At 35.0% G+C, this 17,353-nt stretch overlaps 1 long non-coding RNA gene across 1 annotated transcript; it reads right to left on the reverse strand.

Moving 5' to 3' along the window:
• Positions 1–5,231: 5,231 nt before the first annotated feature.
• LOC127516076 (uncharacterized) lies at positions 5,232–13,431 on the reverse strand. Its single transcript, XR_007930926.1, has 3 exons — positions 13,257–13,431; positions 9,234–9,297; positions 5,232–6,192 (listed from the first exon to the last, which is right to left on the reverse strand). It is a non-coding gene; the product is annotated as an uncharacterized LOC127516076 (long non-coding RNA).
• Between the last annotated feature and the right edge of the window lie 3,922 nt (positions 13,432–17,353).

Below are 17,353 nucleotides of genomic sequence, written 5' to 3' on the forward strand. Positions count from 1 at the left end.
GTTCTTGAAACAAAGTTATTTGTGGGACTACCAAACCAGAAGGAACACACAACAGAGCTTCGTCATGGACGTCCTCAGCACACAGCACATCAGATCACAACCTCAGAGAGTTATTATGTCTAATTTTGAAGCAATTGATGGTAAAATTTTGGAAGAAAGAGTACAGCACCTTAACACATCAACCTGCGCCCTTGACACACTTCCCACATCTTTTTTTCAAAAGCGTGTTTAACTGTTTAGAAGCAGATCTCCTAGAAGTGGTAAATGTCTCACTTTTTTCTGGGACTTTTCCAAAATCCCTGAAAACTGCAGTTGTTAAGTCCCTCCTGAAAAAGAGTAATCTGGATAACACCATATTGACCAACTACAGACCAATCTCAAATCTTCCTTTCATAGTCAAGATCATTGAAAAAGTTTTCAATCAGCTGAACAAATTCTTAAGCTTGAATGGATACTTTGACAACTTTCAATCTGGTTTCCGACTGCATCACAGCACAGAGACAGCGCTCATAAAGATAATAAATGATATTCGCCTAAACACCGATACAGGTAAATTAGCAGTGCTGGTATTACTCGATCTCAGTGCTGCGATTGACACTGTCGATCACAACATTCTTCTTGACAGGCTGGAAAACTGGGTCGGGCTTTCTGGGATGGTCCTTAAATGGTTCAGGTCATACTTAGAAGAGAGAGGTTATTATGTGAGTATTAGTGACCATAAGTCTGAGTGGACATCCATGACATGCGGAGTCCCTCAAGGTTCAATACTTGCACCCCTCCTGTTCAACCTATATATGCTGCCACTGAGCCAAATAATGAGAAAGAACCAAATTGCATATCACAGCAGATGACACCCAGATTTACCTTGCCCTATCACCTAACGACTACAGCCCCATTGACTCCCTGTGCCAATGCACTGATGAAATTAAAAATTGGATGTGCCTAAACTTCCTTCAGTTAAAAAAAGACAAAACTGAAGTCATTGCGTTTGGAAACAAAGATGAAATTCTCAAAGTGAACACATACCTTCACTCTAGGGGTCAAACGACTAAAAATCAAGTCAGGAATCTTGGTGTGATTTTGGAGTCAGACCTATTTTGCAAAAATTAGATGCTTTGTCTCCAGTCAAGACTTAGAGAAACTTGTTCATGCTTTCATCACCAGCAGGGTGGATTGTTGTAATGGACTCCTCACTAGCCTTCCCAAAAAGACTATAAGACAGCTGCAGCTTGTACAGAATGCTGCTGCCAGGATTCTGAGCAGAACCAGAAAATATGAACACATCACACCAGTCCTCAGGTCCTTGCACTGGCTTCCAGTTGCATTTAGAATTGATTTTAAAGTACTGTTACTTGTGTATAAATCACTCAATGGCCTAGGAGCTCAATACATTGCAGATATGCTCATAGAATATAAACCTAACAGATCACTCAGATCATCAGGATCAAGTCACTTAGAAATACCAAGGGTTCACTCAAAGCAAGGAGAGTCTGCTTTTAGCTGTTGCGCCAGCCGCAGCTGGAACCAGCTTCCAGAAGAGATCAGATGTGCTCCAACAGTAGTCACATTCAAATCCAGACTCAAAACATATCTGTTTATGCATTTACTGATTGAGCACTGTGCTACGTCCAAACTGAATGCACTTTTTTTTAATATGTACTCTTTTAATTCTTTTTCATTTTTAACTGCTTTTAATGCATTTTATATCAATCTTTTATGCATCCTCTTTTTAATATTTTCTTTGCATTCCATTTTTATTAAGTTGTTTTATTTTGTTAGAGCTGAAATAGGGAAAGGAGAGCGGCAGAGCTTCACTCAGACGTGAGAGAAGAGTACCATGGAACTGGCAGGTGGACAGGGAGGTACATTAATTATACTAGCTTTATGATATTTATGATCATATAGTTTTGATATATAAGAAGTCGCTGGGAGCCGCTAACGGCAGGCAGCGCATTGAACGCACTCCAATACAGGGACACGAAAAGTGGCGCATCTGTGTAGAGATACCCCTACAGGGAGTGTAAAGCACTGGATAGAGTAAATCCAGTGACACCGTGAACCTGACCCTGTCTCTTCCACATCAGATAGGGGAACCCCGAACTTAGTGATTCAGGCAATTAGGGCTTATATATTTGTTTCCTGCTCATTCCATTTTTATTCTTATGTATTTGTTTCCTCTTCATGTAAAGCACTTTCAATCACCATTGTGTATGAAATGTGCTATATAAATAAACTTGCCTTGCCTAATAATCTTTAGGGGATCAATCGGCCCCTGACTGGAGCCCTAATAATAATCGTAAAGAAAACAATAGGGCCTTCACCAAATCCTGTGCAGCACTGCCAACAACTTCTGTAAAGCCGGATGGGCGGGTCTCACTCTTGCTCTGGCTAATGTGTGTGCGCGCTCTTCCGGGAGAAGCGCCCATATAAGGAATTCATATCATATAAAAAAAGTGCAAAGTTTGTGAAGAATCTGAAGAGTATTTTTGGCACAGAAATACTCCCGTTATACGTCCAACTCATGTTTTGAATCTTGGGCCATGTTTAACATGAGAATCCAATGCTTTTAACAGTGTTAATAAGTCAGAATGCATAAAATAACATTAGACCCCCCTCTTAAGTGAATGAAAAGCAATAATCAGCAATATGCGTTCACACAAATAACTTTTTAAAGTTTCAATATGCGTTGACACAAATTACTTTATTTGAATGTTTCATTGGTATAACATAACAGTGAGTTGTTAGAAAAGAAATGCATAGTGACATCATTTATGACATCAGGAACCTATGGATCAGCTTTTTGAACCTGTTCATTGAGCCGAACTGTCTAAAAATGAACAGGTTCACAGAAATGAATTGTACTTTACATCACTAAGTAATACACTTCATAATATATAGATGAATATGTGATCAGATATGGTGCTGCCTGTGTATTTTATTGCAGATATATTAACTCATGCATATGTATAAACACACATATATAGAGAAATATATAATGTAATATATTTCTTATATTTTTTAATTATTTACATTATAAATGGTTCATATTTTCAAACTAGATAACAAAAGCACTAGTACACCTGCATGTGCTAAAATATTTAGCAAAGAGACTGTACTGAAGAGTGCACAGCCATTTTTTATTTTATTTTACTTTTTTTTTTAACCCTTATATGCGGTCTTCGTTTGGGGGTTACACTCTTGGTCTTTGGGGTCCCCAGGCAACAAAATGTAATTTTGTAACAATATAATTTTTTTTTTTTTTTTTTAACAAATGTAATTTTACTCTGTTTATTAATGTTTTACTCAACATTTGTGCAGTTTATGGAGGATTTGTGATATCTTTTAAATTTTTTAAATTAATTAAAAAATATATTTTTTAAATAGGTTTTTATAGAACAGCTTTTTATGTAAAATTCACTTTATAAAAGACCCACATTTCTAACTTTCATGGGGATAACATGGATAATTTGACATGGTTTAGTGTAAGATTTTTGTCCATCTTTTGGAAAATGTAGTTTTAAAAGTAAAAAATTATCACTTTTACCAGTAGATGGCTGCAGAGCTCCACTATTTGCTAGTTGCCATTTGACTCATCTTTTCACAATTTTTTTTCTGTTGGATTCATATCTAAATATTATGAAATCACAATTACAACAATAAAAATTACTTTTTGTTAAAGTTTAGCATTTTTTGTACTGAAAAAAAAAAAAAAAGAATCAGTTTTGTACCTTTGTAATACACTGACAACCACCAAACACAGTGGTGATGAGTCACATGATGAATCAAAGTTCATCACAAGCAGCTTTTCCACACGCTGAGAAGGACAATACTAATATATAGAAGGTGCACAGTGTCATTCACACAAACACTGAACACCATCATGGTAACACACATGACATTTTAAAAATGCAATAAACATTAATTTAACAACATTAGATATAACATAAATCATTAAAGGGTGCACACACAAGGGTTTTTTATTTGTACTGAAGCTTCCAGAGCACATAAACAAATACAACAACATGAATCATAAAAATGTAAGAAAAAAATATAACAGACACGGTTAGGTTTAGTCATAATAAACATTTACAGATTTTGATAATATTTACAGCTTGTAAAAAGGCATGAAGGCCCACATCAGTAGAAAGACTCCAGTCATTTTACAGTCTTGATTTTACGGTTATGAATGAAAGTGAAAAATATAAACCACAATATGAACTCAAAGAACGTCACAAAGAATCCTTGAGCAAGAAATATTTTTCAATGATATCCTGAATCCTATTTAATTCTAGCTTTTGACAATGGTAACATTAATTATTGTAGGACAGTAGAATGTTCATATTCAGCATAATGAGATGTTGGTAGTTGGGCTGTTGTTCTCTGTCAGGTGAGTAGAGTAGCCAGTATTGTCTCAGCTGTTTTGTCAGATTGCATTTGATAGTCTTGTTTTAATTCGATCAATTTTATTCATGAAATTCTCTAACTGATTAATTCCTTTCTTCATTTCATCAATGAATTTCTCTGCTTTTTCCTTAAACTCCTTCTCCATTTCTTTTTCTGTGGTTGAGTCTGCAGGCCTGTCATTGTCATTTTGCCCCTCATCATCATCTTCAAGAATCTCATCAAGAAGGTCAAGCATACTGCTAATTTTATCTAACGTTTTTGAAAGTTCTCCAGTCAAGTTTTCATTCATTGGTGGTCCCACTTCTCTGTTGTCATCTACTCGGAAGAGCTGTATATTTTCAAAACAGTATGAAAAACATTCACGCATCGCAATGGCTTGGTGCTCTGATAGCTTGTGGTTTCTCATTATGTTCTGAACACGAAGGAAAATCTGTTTCAACACATCAATCACAGGGCTGATTTTAGTCTGTAATTCTGTCAGTTGATCCTCAAAGGATTTTCTTAAGTTCTTCTTCTGCTGTGTTTTCTTGAACTGCCCAATAGCAAGAGCAACTCCACCACCAGCAGCAACAGCTCCTCCTATTCCAGCAGCAATGGTTGAAATCCCCATTGTAAACGAAGATAAAGCTAATCCCAAAATCACGGCAACCCCTCCAAGTCCTACTGTTATTGCTGCTCTTATAAAGGCTTGACGAGTATGTCTGTAATCTTCTTTAAAATCATTGACGAGCGTGTTCATTTTCTTTATATGCTCCTGGCATTTAGGAGAAATTTTCTCATGAAGTTTGTTGAGTTCCTTTTTGAGATCATTAACATCAGATCTACAGAAACAAACACACAACACACACACAATATATATATATATATACACAATATATATATATATATATATATACACACACACAAATATACGAAGAGTTTGGTTCCAAAACGCTATAAATCCATTTTGATTAATTTGAGTAAAAAGGTGTTTTCTTTACCAAGAAAGCGGCAAGATGAAAACCACTATTTTCTGTTTCAAACTTTCACATAGCATCTTTTGGTTATAAAAACATTAAAAATTCAAATCTACATGTTGATTTTAAAAGGTTTATTATGAAAACTGATTATTTTTTCCCCAAAATACAATAAATCCATGACACGTTTTTTTTCAAAATGCAATTAATCCATCAATATAAAAGTTATTTTTCATATTGAAAATACACAACAAAGTAAGTTGATTCACATATATGACAACCTCTGAACTTTGTCAGTACTAATCTTATATTCAGGCATTTGACTAAAAATACATTCAATTGTCGCTCCTAAAATGAATTCAACGAGTCATCTTGTTTATGTTATAAATTAATTATGTCTCTGTTTGTCATTACCGATTAAAGAGTATCTGGCACCACCGCACGGTTAAAATAAACACATTTGCGGAGTACATTGGTATTAAAAACGGCTTTTAAAAACTATTCATGATTCAGTTTTGGGGACTGTGACAGAAGTTTGATGCTGTCGTGGAACAAGCAACAGCCGGCATTTTTCCTGCTCCCAACTCGAGTGCCTCATCTTCTTAATCTCCTCACCTAAATGATTACATTTCGATGACATTTCTTCCCCACCGCAGAAACCACCACAGGTTCATCAATGCCATCAAAATGATTAATTTTTCTGTTTTTGTTGATCACAAAGTACAAAGCAGATAAGGAAGACTAGGATGCCGGGTGTATTCAGAGCACCGCCATTACTGTTTACACTGCGTGGAATGGTGCGCTGTGATTGGTTGAGCGGATATATCGCATTCTGCAGAGAAGGTTTGGAAAGAAAGGGAGAAAACATGACAGAATAACACGACGGACAGGGACGTGCACAGACATTTTGGGGGGCAGGGATTCAATCAGAAAAAAAGGGCACTTCTCATAATGATTTATTTAAAAAAATAATAAACCCTTAAATATATTACGACAACTCTGACTTCCTTACCAATTTATTTTAATTCCTTCACACTCACGCAATTGTTTCATACTCCACAGATTTCTACAGAATAATTAGTTCACACAGAGACCATTGTCTTCTTTAGTGTTCACTAGGGTTTATCACAAGAGAAGGAAACAGCAAAGGAAACTATGCCACAATGTGCATGTTTTCTACACTACTATTTTCAAGTAGCTATATATTTAGAATAAATGACTGCACCAAGGAGAGGGACATAGTTTCACTAATAATGTTTATTTTGCACAAATCAGTAAATCGTTTTAATTCTTTTGGTGTTATTGGAATACTTCTTTCATGTAGTGAACAATTTTAAGATTGTGGTCCATTTTTGCTTCCATGTCTTTTACTCTAATGGAAAGAAAACTTAACCCTAACCCTACACATTTAGATGGTGTTTGTTTTAAGCCTACTACCCTTCGTCTGTTTGCATCTGTAGATTTCTTCTAAATTAACCAAAACAAGCTAATCTGCATATTTAAATACATCAAGAGTTTTTTTCCCCTGAAATGTTATAAATACATTATATATTATAACAAATGCCTGCAGAGGGCGCCAAACGCCTGCTGATTTTTGTTGTTACACAGCACAGCATGATCAAATCCACGATCAAAGCCAACCACCATAATTAAAAATATAAATTATTAGTTAAATAATAATATTCGGCCACTTTTTTTTTTTTTTTTGATAGAAATGCTGCAGCCACTTTTATTGATGTATTATCCTGTGTAAGCATAGATTTAAGAATAGCATTATGTAATGCTGTATTATGATTTTTAAATAGTTTTAATAAATCGTGCATCCTTAGAAAACTGTCTAATAATGCAGTTCATGGATTCTCCTCTTCTGGTATTGACAGCCCTACAGATATCTTTACCATGGTTCAAAACCCAATGCATAGCTCATTAAAATAATTTGAATTTTAATATGACATAAATTACATTAGTATTAAATCAGGCAGATGCGTTGCTGGTGGTCAAACTATTAACGCAGCATTAAACGTATAAATAATCTCACCCTTAAATAGTTTCACAAATTTCACATGTTTGTGAACATACATAGACTACCTGAAAGAGATGCATGGGATGGATCCATCTAGGCAGGGCCGTAACCACCATAGACACTGAGGGGGACAAGTCCCCCCCAATAATTAGAAATGGCCAACTCGTCCCCCCCAATATTTGAAATTCGTGCACTGCTGCACTTCATTACAGCACTCTGCATGTTGTTAGGATGACAAAAAGGTTTAAAAGTTACATTTTTAGTCTGGTCTGCCTCAGCGGTCTAAGAACGCTCGTCAATGTCAAAATGATTGAGATGGCCAATCAAATTAAAAAGTAGGCGGGGTTTACGTTGTCTTTTTGCTCGTGCACACAGTCTTCACAGAACAGACGGGCGCGTCAATCAATCGCTTAACGCCGTTGCGGAGGTTCTATTTTTCCGGTAAAATCACAAAACAAATGCACACAAACATGTCCCTGCTCTTGATATACAACCATTGATGGACATCTTTGATTTTAATGAGGAGGAATAAAAAAAAACTATGCGAGGGCGGATTAGAACACACAACCTTTGATACTGTTAACAAAAATTCTACCACTAGGGAATTTAAATATTTATTGCGGATTGATATATTTATTCACTAAACTAAAGAATCTCGGAACTAATAATAAATTGTATTGTGAAACTATCACATTAAAAATGAGTTCTCAATATACTATTGAAATTGATTTCTGGACATCGTAATGTTATTTTTTTAACAATTTTTCTACAATTGTTATTGTACATATCTGATATAGCATTGTATTAGCAGCAGTTTCGTTCACTGTTTTGTTTCTTTATGCTTCATTTAAAAAAAAAAGAAAAAAAAAAAGGTCTTTTAACGTTCAATTTAAATAAATGTAATTGCACAAACTATGTAGGCTATTATTTAATTTTGTTTATTGTGAAATAACTAATAATAATATTATTATATTTTTCTGTCTCCTGTTAAGCATTGTTCTGGGCTGCGTTTCCCAAAAGCATCAATGGTTTCTTACGATACTAAACGCAGCCCTGTTTGAATGTAGTGTCGGCAGTGAGCGAACGCTCTCTGTGATTGATTGGTTCTGACTCGCAGCATTTGTGTGTTTAGATGAGCAGGAAAACACTTCTACTATAAATTATTTGTACAATTCAATGCATAATGTATGCATTAAATTTATTGTTAAATAAACAAAATAACTGGTAAAAAAACACACCTTAGTATCGATATTTTAATTTGAGTATCGATACTTTCAATACTCAACGTCAGTATCGATATATCGATACTTCATATCGATCTGCCCATCCCTATTTTCAGCCAGCAGCAAACATGAAGTGGGGCGTGGCACGCGCACGTGCGAGAATGAATGGCGTGTCGCGGAGGGAGGGCATCTGAACTCGACAAAGCCGTCCTGATATATAGCATTTATTTTTTTATTTTTTTATTCAGTAAATATATTTTTGACAGCTGTGCGCAAACAGGAATATTTATTCATTTATTAAAAAAAAAAAGCACCCCAGAAAAAAAGGGCAATTTCTCTCGAGGAAGAAAAAGGGCAGGGGCTCAAGCCCCCTTTTATGTCTATATGTGCACGTGCCTGACAACGGATATTGCATTTTGAGCAAAATTAATAAATTACTTTTCAATACCGACCAGATACAATACTGATTTTGGCGGAAACTCGTTTGTTTATCGCGTTTTGTAACCAAAATCCTTATATATATATATATATATATATATATACACCTATATATATATACACCTATATATATATACACCTATATATAAAACATGTTGTAACATATCATAAAAACATAACGTCTCTCACAACATATCAGGTGGTTCCTCCATGGATCTGCGCCGGTGTTGGTCTCTATGTGATGCCATAGATGCTGCAATTAATAGAAAAGTGAAAACATTATCTTATTGCTGCCATTTTCAAAGACAAAGATCCCTTAGTACAGTGGTCTTCACTATTTCTTTCATGAGAGCCACACTAATAGGACAAAGTCAATAGGAGAGCCACTTTTACCGCAAAGTATCAAAAGTTACATCCAGTCATAAATAGCATGTCTGCTGATTTGAGTTGCCATAGTTTGCTGTAGCTCTCAAGCAATGCTGGATAATGTAGTCTTCCAGTGTGTGCCAGCGGTAACAACACCTATGTATTGACAAGCTTTACAGTAAACAACACAACAAACAACATTTCCATCTGTGTGTCTCGTTTGTGATAAGGCGATATAATAACACACCGCGACTTAAACTGATCTGTGGAAATGAGTCGGACGGACAGGGTCATAAAATGCGTATGGAAGTGTTCGTCCAATCCAGATACAAATTAACTTGGTAAATCTGGATATTATATGCATGATCAAATACTTGGGCAAAAAAAAAAAAAAAAAAAATGAAAAGGATGTACTTCTTGAAAATGGGCCGCAAGCCTCTGCCACTGTGCAACACTGCAGCTTCCCTTCAGATTAATTGATTGCTTTTCAAATGAAATGACAAAGTTTATCGCAAGGTAAGGCTTGGCAGTATTGTTATTATTTGTTGCTAATCTATTTAAAGGATTAGCTCACTTTCAAATAATTTTTTCCTGGTAATTTACTCACCCCCATGTCATCCAAGATGTCCATGTCTTTCTTTCGTCAGTCGAAAAGGAATGAAGGTTTTTGATGAAAACATTCCAGGATTATTCTCCTTATAGTGGACTTCAGTGGACACCAAACGGTTGAAGGTCAAAATTACAGTTTCAGTGCAGCTTCAAAGGGCTTTAAACGATACCAGACGAGGAATAAGGGTCTTATGTAGCGAAACGATCAGTCATCGTCATCTTCAACCGTTTGGAGACCAGTGAAGTCCACTATTAGGAGAATAATCCTGGAATGTTTTCATCAAAAACCTTCATTCTTTTTCGACTGACGAAAGAAAGACATGGACATCTTGGATGACATGGGGCTGAATAAATTATCAGGAAAATTTTATTTGAAAGTGGACTAATCCTTTAAGAACGTGCATGTGAACCCACTCAGTGTGTCTCTAATAATAGCTGGTGAGAAATGTCACGTAGCTTTTAAGTTTCTAATCTATCTTACTGATTAATTAATTCGCAGAGCAGCGATGAAAACACATTTCTGTGCGAGTGCATGTCCATACTGTTTGTGTGTGTGTTTGAGTAAGAGAGCAGGAGAAAGAGAGTATGACCTTTCAGGGCATAATAAAATGTATTTTGTGGCAAAAACGACAACAATTTGTCACTATTGTTTACTATATTTATTTGCTTGGTCAGTGTTGTTGTGGGTTTTGTTTCAGTTGTAGGCTGTAGGACCTTTTGAAATAACTGAAATCATTTGGCGAAGTGATATGAAACTGCAATGCGGTCAAGACCTGCCTGGAACTACTTTAGCCGTGCGTTTCCTTGAAAAAAATTGCACACCTTAGAATGCCCATCAACCAATCAGATTCAAGCATTCAACAGCCCTGTATACCGGGAGGAACAGCAACAATAAACATTTTAAAAACAGCTTCCACATCTGTTTCAATTCACATCATTATAAAGCTCAATAAACTGGTTTGGGAAATGGGGACAAAAATCAGGATAAACAGCCTGATGAACTCACATGGATTCCCATTGCCTCTCCTGTCTGACAGTGAATTCAATCAGATTCAGAACTGATCATTATTTTTACCAGGTTTAATAGTCAATTGAAGATTTACATGGTTAATGCACTGAATGCCACTGAAATTATTGGCCACTGAAACAGTTTTTCTAGCAAACACATTTGAAGTAGCAAAGGAAGAGAAATCAAAATAAGATGATGTTGGCTGCTTTTTTCACTCATAAAATGAATTATTATATTAAATTTACCTTATAGCACACGTACATCTCGGAGATGTCTGTTTGATATGCGTGTTTACATCTGGAAGATGTATTTTTCTCATCTGTCTATTGGATGTTTCCTGTCAGATGTCAAATAGAAGTTTAGAAGATGTCTTTAAGACGTGTGCACATTGTACTAATTTTGTGATTCTGCATGAGCGAGCAGTGTTGTGTCATCTAAAAGATGTTGAAAACAAGTATTGTAAATAAACTGGAAAAAGTTTTTTTTTTTTTTTTTTGTTTATATGCATTTTATATGCATTTTGATTTTGTGGTTGCACCTCCTCTTTTGTTGGTAGAGCACTTCTTTTCAGACATAACCCAGTGTTTAGGTAGTTTTTATTACGCAGATCCTGGATCCCTATAACACTGTTGATGTCACTGAAGCCCCACTCACTTTTGACAGCTGCAGCCTGTTCTGACTTCAATTAGTAGGCTTGCTTCAGTAGAGCAGTTTACTCTTTGTCCTTGTCTTTGCTGCTCAATTGTTAAATAGTGCTATGTAAGTTACCTTAATTTGGGTTGTTTCATATATTGTAAAGTTTGAATTGTTATGCAATTTACTGTTGATTTAACTTATTTTTGTTTACCTATGTTCTTCATGTATTTATGTCAAGAAATCCATCTGATGCACCCATGAAATGACTATGTACTGGCATTGGTGAAATAAAACTTTAAAATGGATGTTGCCTCAAGGTGTTTTAACTGACGCCCCACTGTGATGCTCCCCCTGCGATTCAGCAGTATCCTAAGAGTCTTTTGCATAACAGGCCGGCACGGGATCCAGCACCGTTACGGTGGAAACAAGACAACAGAGACTGGTCAATTACATTTGAATTACTTCTAAATGTTTCATTTTTAATTACATTTTTTCCCTAATATTTGTTAAACAAGCTTAAATATAGGCAATATGTATTCAATAATCTAAAATATGCTATACCATAAAATATGATTGTAAAAAAAAAAAAAAAAAAAAAAAGGAATTATCATGCAAACCAGTGGTTGTGTGGAGTATATAAAAAAAAGTTGAGGATTTAAGTTAATCCGTAAATATTAATTTATGTATGAAGTTAAAAGGATAAAGGGAAAAAAAAAATAAGCTAGTAATAGTAAAAATGAATCAACCCATTATGCTGGGTTAAATAAACAACCCAATTTGCTGGGTAAAATGAACCCAGCATGTGTTCTGTCCTATATTTACCCAACCCTTGAGTTGTTTTTAACCCAGTGTTTTTTTAGAGTGTAGATCGTTTCCACTTTAAACACAAGTAAAAAGACTTAGAACCTGCAATCTTTCCTTTTCGAAATGTATTGTGAAGGTGAATTATTTATATATACGAGAGCGAGTTAGGCAGCTGTTCATGCTGTTATGGCCAATACTTCTGATTAAAGAAAGAAACGTGAATCATCACCATTGTAACCTGTGTTTTAATTACATTATTCATGCTTATTCAACTGGAGTGTTCACAGTAGAAAATAAGGGTTACATTATTAAAATAACATTAACTGAAAATACAATATCATTTAATCAACTGAATGTAGTCAGAATACTGAAGCCCTCAGAGCTCATGCATTATATTGTTCTTGTAAATATACCATTCTTGTCATTTGTTTAATCTGCCTCTTTCAATCATCTTTCTATAACGACATAGATGTCCCACTTCCTCATAAAGTTCTGTGGCAAATAGAAAGTTTTATCCTCCCTTTCGAGTGTCAGACACAAATCAGAGACTCACACAATTAGAATTACAATTAGGTTTTTCAAATGAAAGTACATATAAATTCCTTCATCCATGATGCAGTATTTATAATGCACTAAAAAGTATTTGTCACACCCAGACAAGCAAGATTTTAAAAAATACATAAAAATTAGTAATGATTATGACAAAAAAGACAAAAATATCAATGCGTGTCCTTTTGTGTCTTGCATAATTTTTTTTTTCTTCCCAAAGAGAAAATAAATCGTCTTACCTGGACATGAAAACAGATTATACTGATGACCTTTTTCAATACATTTCCATCTGTTTTCAGTATATTGTCAGTAATTCAGACTTATGTCCAATAATATCTGCTTATGTCTGAGAAATCTCTTAGGATACAGTTCCTGCTCTCACAACTGTTTTTCAGTTTCTTGTGACTGTGTCGATGCTGCTGTTGGTTAATAATCTACAGAAATCAAACAATAAAACACTCACTATCAGGACTATATATCAGGACAGTTTGTGATTGGGTCCTGTACGAGGCCAAAGGTAAAATTCAAATCAATGAATGTATTGCCACACTGGTTAATGTCATTCTGTACATAATATATTGCATTATTGTGATATTGTTCATTATTATACAATATATAGACACATGACGCATCATTTGAAGCATCCTAGATCAATTTTTCACTGAGGGAGCATTTGTTAGGACATGTGTGAGATGATGTTTTCAGCTGATGGTTTAATTTGATTTGCTCACGTCACTTAAATCAATGAGTGTCTGACTATCATTCTCACAGTTCACTTTAAACATGGTTCATTTCCTTGTAAAGAAACAGCATTTTATTCTTTTATAACTTTGGACCCTGAATGAAAGTGAAAGCATTTTTTATATGGCCAACAACTATATTAATATGGAATCAACGTCGAAAGCATTTGAGGACACAGCGCGCCCCGTATCTGCGTCACCATAAACATTTTGAAACATTAAACTCATCCAGTTATTGCAAGCACTTGAAAATGTGTTCAGGTGGTCTCTAAAGTGAGTTAGGCTCATTTCTGCCCGTGCACTCATGATTAGAAAACGTGAAATCTGTCCAGCCATAAGAACAGACATTAAGGTCAAAATAATAATATCTTAAAAAGGATCAAGTGTGGCATATTGAACAAATATTACTTTATTTAGAACTTTTGTAGTTATTTAAAACGTCAAAAAAAACAAAACAAAACAAAACAAAAAACCCAACAACAAAAAAAAAAAACCAACAAAAAAAAAAAACTAGTTTTTGTTTCTGTTTTGCGATTAAACTGAATCTCGAGCTGGAACTGAGCTTTACAGATAAGAAATATACACGGAACTAATATATATATAAATTAGAACTTCAAAATGGACTGAGTAAAGTCGGGTTCCCACGCGCCTTGAAGGTAGGTTGAATTAACAGTGATTGGGACATAAGATCAAATGAGACAGTATAACTATATAGAATTTATTTTCTCACCGGATCAGTGAAAATAAAAACTTTTTTTGCTGAGCCCTAGCTGTGAGACCACATAATTAAAATGGGATGCCCTCATTGGTGTGACATCATGTAGGTGGGCGGGACATGCATCAAACAGGAAGCTGACCATGAAATGCATGAACTGAGGAAAATGACAGGAAAAGCTTTTGGTAGTTTTAATAATAAGGTCCTAAAATTGTCATAGCTACTATATTGTACAAACTTTTGATGGAAACATGAATATGATGCACTACTGCTATAAAATCAGTAAAAAAAATTGTTAATATCATGTTTCTATTTTCAGAATTATGTTGTTTTTATTTTGTCCCATCCACCCAAATTGTATAATTTTGGGTGATTGGGACAGTGCTTAAAGGCTTTGCTAAATAAGAAAATTATTAGCCTTGCAATAAAGAACCATTGTATATGTTCTATATGCTCTAAATTAGTGTTCCCAACCATGTGCAAGCCCTAATCAACCACTAAAATATTCATGAACTAGCTAGATTTTACTAAAGTAAAACAACCAAATTCTGAAAATATAAACATTATAGTTAAACTCTTTTTAATTTTTTGGATCAGTTTCCTTTTTTTTTTTTTATTATGAATTTTGGACCTATAGCATTTTTTTTTTTTTTTTTTTTTTTTTTTTTTTTTTTTACTTGTTTACTTGATTTTTAAATGTTTTCAATGACTTTTGGACTTCAAGCCTTCTCTTGTGGATGGATTTATAAACTGAGAAATAAAGTTGAACAAACATAAACACGGACTCTTAATGATGATGAACAGAAAAGTAAATATTGCATATAAAATTATATCAAAGTATGAACTAACATGTGCAGTACAGTAAATATGCTTACACTACCCTAAATCAGTGGAAAGATATGCTGTCCCAATCATCCAAACGTTGTGTCCAATTCACCCAAATGTTACCAATTTTTTTTTTTTTTTTTTGCTCAGTTTACAGAAAAGTGTGTCACACACCCTTTCATTATAATATAACATTGTTTCCTCCTCAAATGGATGGTTAACATCTTCAGTATTACAGAAATGTATCATGTGTTGGGCAGATGTTTTTCATTTATCACAAGAAACCTAGCACAAGGCGGAAATTAAAAAAAACTGTCCCAATCACCCTTAATTCACCCTACTTGAAAGTACTTGGATTTCAGACACATGAATTCAATGCCTGGAAAGTACTTGAAAACAAATATTGGTTCTTGAAAGTGCTTGAATTAAATTTGAAATCAATTTTGTGAAAATTATAACACGCCCCTCTTAGTCCTAGTATATTTGTTTTGGACTATTATTTTACAATCAGTTTCTGAGTGTTTTCCATTGCAGTACTTCCCCTTGCTTGTTATAGGCGGGGTTTAGACATTTGAGCAGCTGTGACACTTGCTGCGTCCAAAAATGAACATTCTTATAAGCGTGTGCGATTTTGATCGTGGACGATTAAAAGGTCTCAACGATCTGCTTTTGAAGAAATATCGTATCGTGCTATAGTGCTTTCTGTCAGTTGCGGTCCTGCCGCTTCTGTCTCAACATACTGTGTAGTACAAAGTGACATACATTCACATCACATGTTAACACATCGGTAGAGTTATACTCCTGGAACACTGCAGTTATTCACAATCACAAAAGTTCATTATTTGCATGAGTTTTAAAGCCTTGACGGTTAAACATTTTATCTGCGTGCTGGTCTGACACCTGCTTTTCTGAGCGGGTATACCCGAAGCGCGCACACTCTAAAAGCCTGTCAAACGCTGCATTTGCTGGACAAAGTTATCATTCGCATCTTACTCTGCTAATACTGTCAATACACACAAGGTTTACACCATCGGTTAAGTATAAAGTTAAAGTAAACAGTTGAGAGAAAATCAAATGCCTGTCAATATATTAAATGTGCGCAAAAGCCTTAAAGGGACAGACAACACATGCTGCGACTTGTCCGTAAAGGGATAGTTCAACCAAAAATAAAAATTCTCTTTTTTTTATTACTCACTCTAAAGTTATTCTAAACCTGTATTAATTTCTGTTTTATGCTGAACGCAAAAGAACATATTTTGAAGGACGTGGGTAACCAAACATTTGCTAGTAGGCTACCCATTGACATCCATAGTATTTTCTTTCCTACTAACTCACTGGGGACCAGCAACTGTTTCATTCTTCAAAAAACTGTTCATTCTTCAAAAAAAAAAAAAAAAAAAAAAACTTGTATGTTCAACAGAAGTAATTTATTTGGGTTTTAAACAACTTCTATGGTGAGTAAATAATGACAGAATTTCCTTTTTTTTTTTTTTTTTTTTAATTTCTTTAATACAGTAGCAGACCTGCCAACGTGTACACATTTTGCGTAGCGGGTATGCATTTTGACCTCAAAGTACGCTGGTACGTTTTGTCACTCTATACTACGCAAAAACCTGGCTCTGTGCACATAGTACTCAAATCACAGTACAGTACAGTAGTCACAGTACTTCTAACTCCTTAAGGTAAACGGGTATAAAATGCTCAAGTAATGTTGAACAACAAATCTAAATAAAATTGAAATCACTATATGGCTTAGTGATTATGAAAATGCTGTGATGTATGACTGACTGACAAGCGCGAGTCTGGGGAAACAGGCGTTTATTTATTTATTTTCAGTGTTCAGAAACGTATAGCCTACATGTGTTGCGTTATTGTGTTTTCTTTATAATCACGTTTAGTATTCAACATAATCAAGAGCCTAATCACTAGATCACACGTACCTATAATATTTGCTCAATTGGTTTATATGGCCAACAACTATATTAATATGGATTCAACGTCAAAAGCATCTGAGCGCGCACACGCGGACACAGCGCGCCCCGTATCTGCGTCACCA

Source organism: Ctenopharyngodon idella, chromosome 7 (assembly GCF_019924925.1).
Source record: "Ctenopharyngodon idella isolate HZGC_01 chromosome 7, HZGC01, whole genome shotgun sequence".
NCBI classification, from domain to species: Eukaryota; Metazoa; Chordata; class Actinopteri; order Cypriniformes; family Xenocyprididae; genus Ctenopharyngodon; species Ctenopharyngodon idella.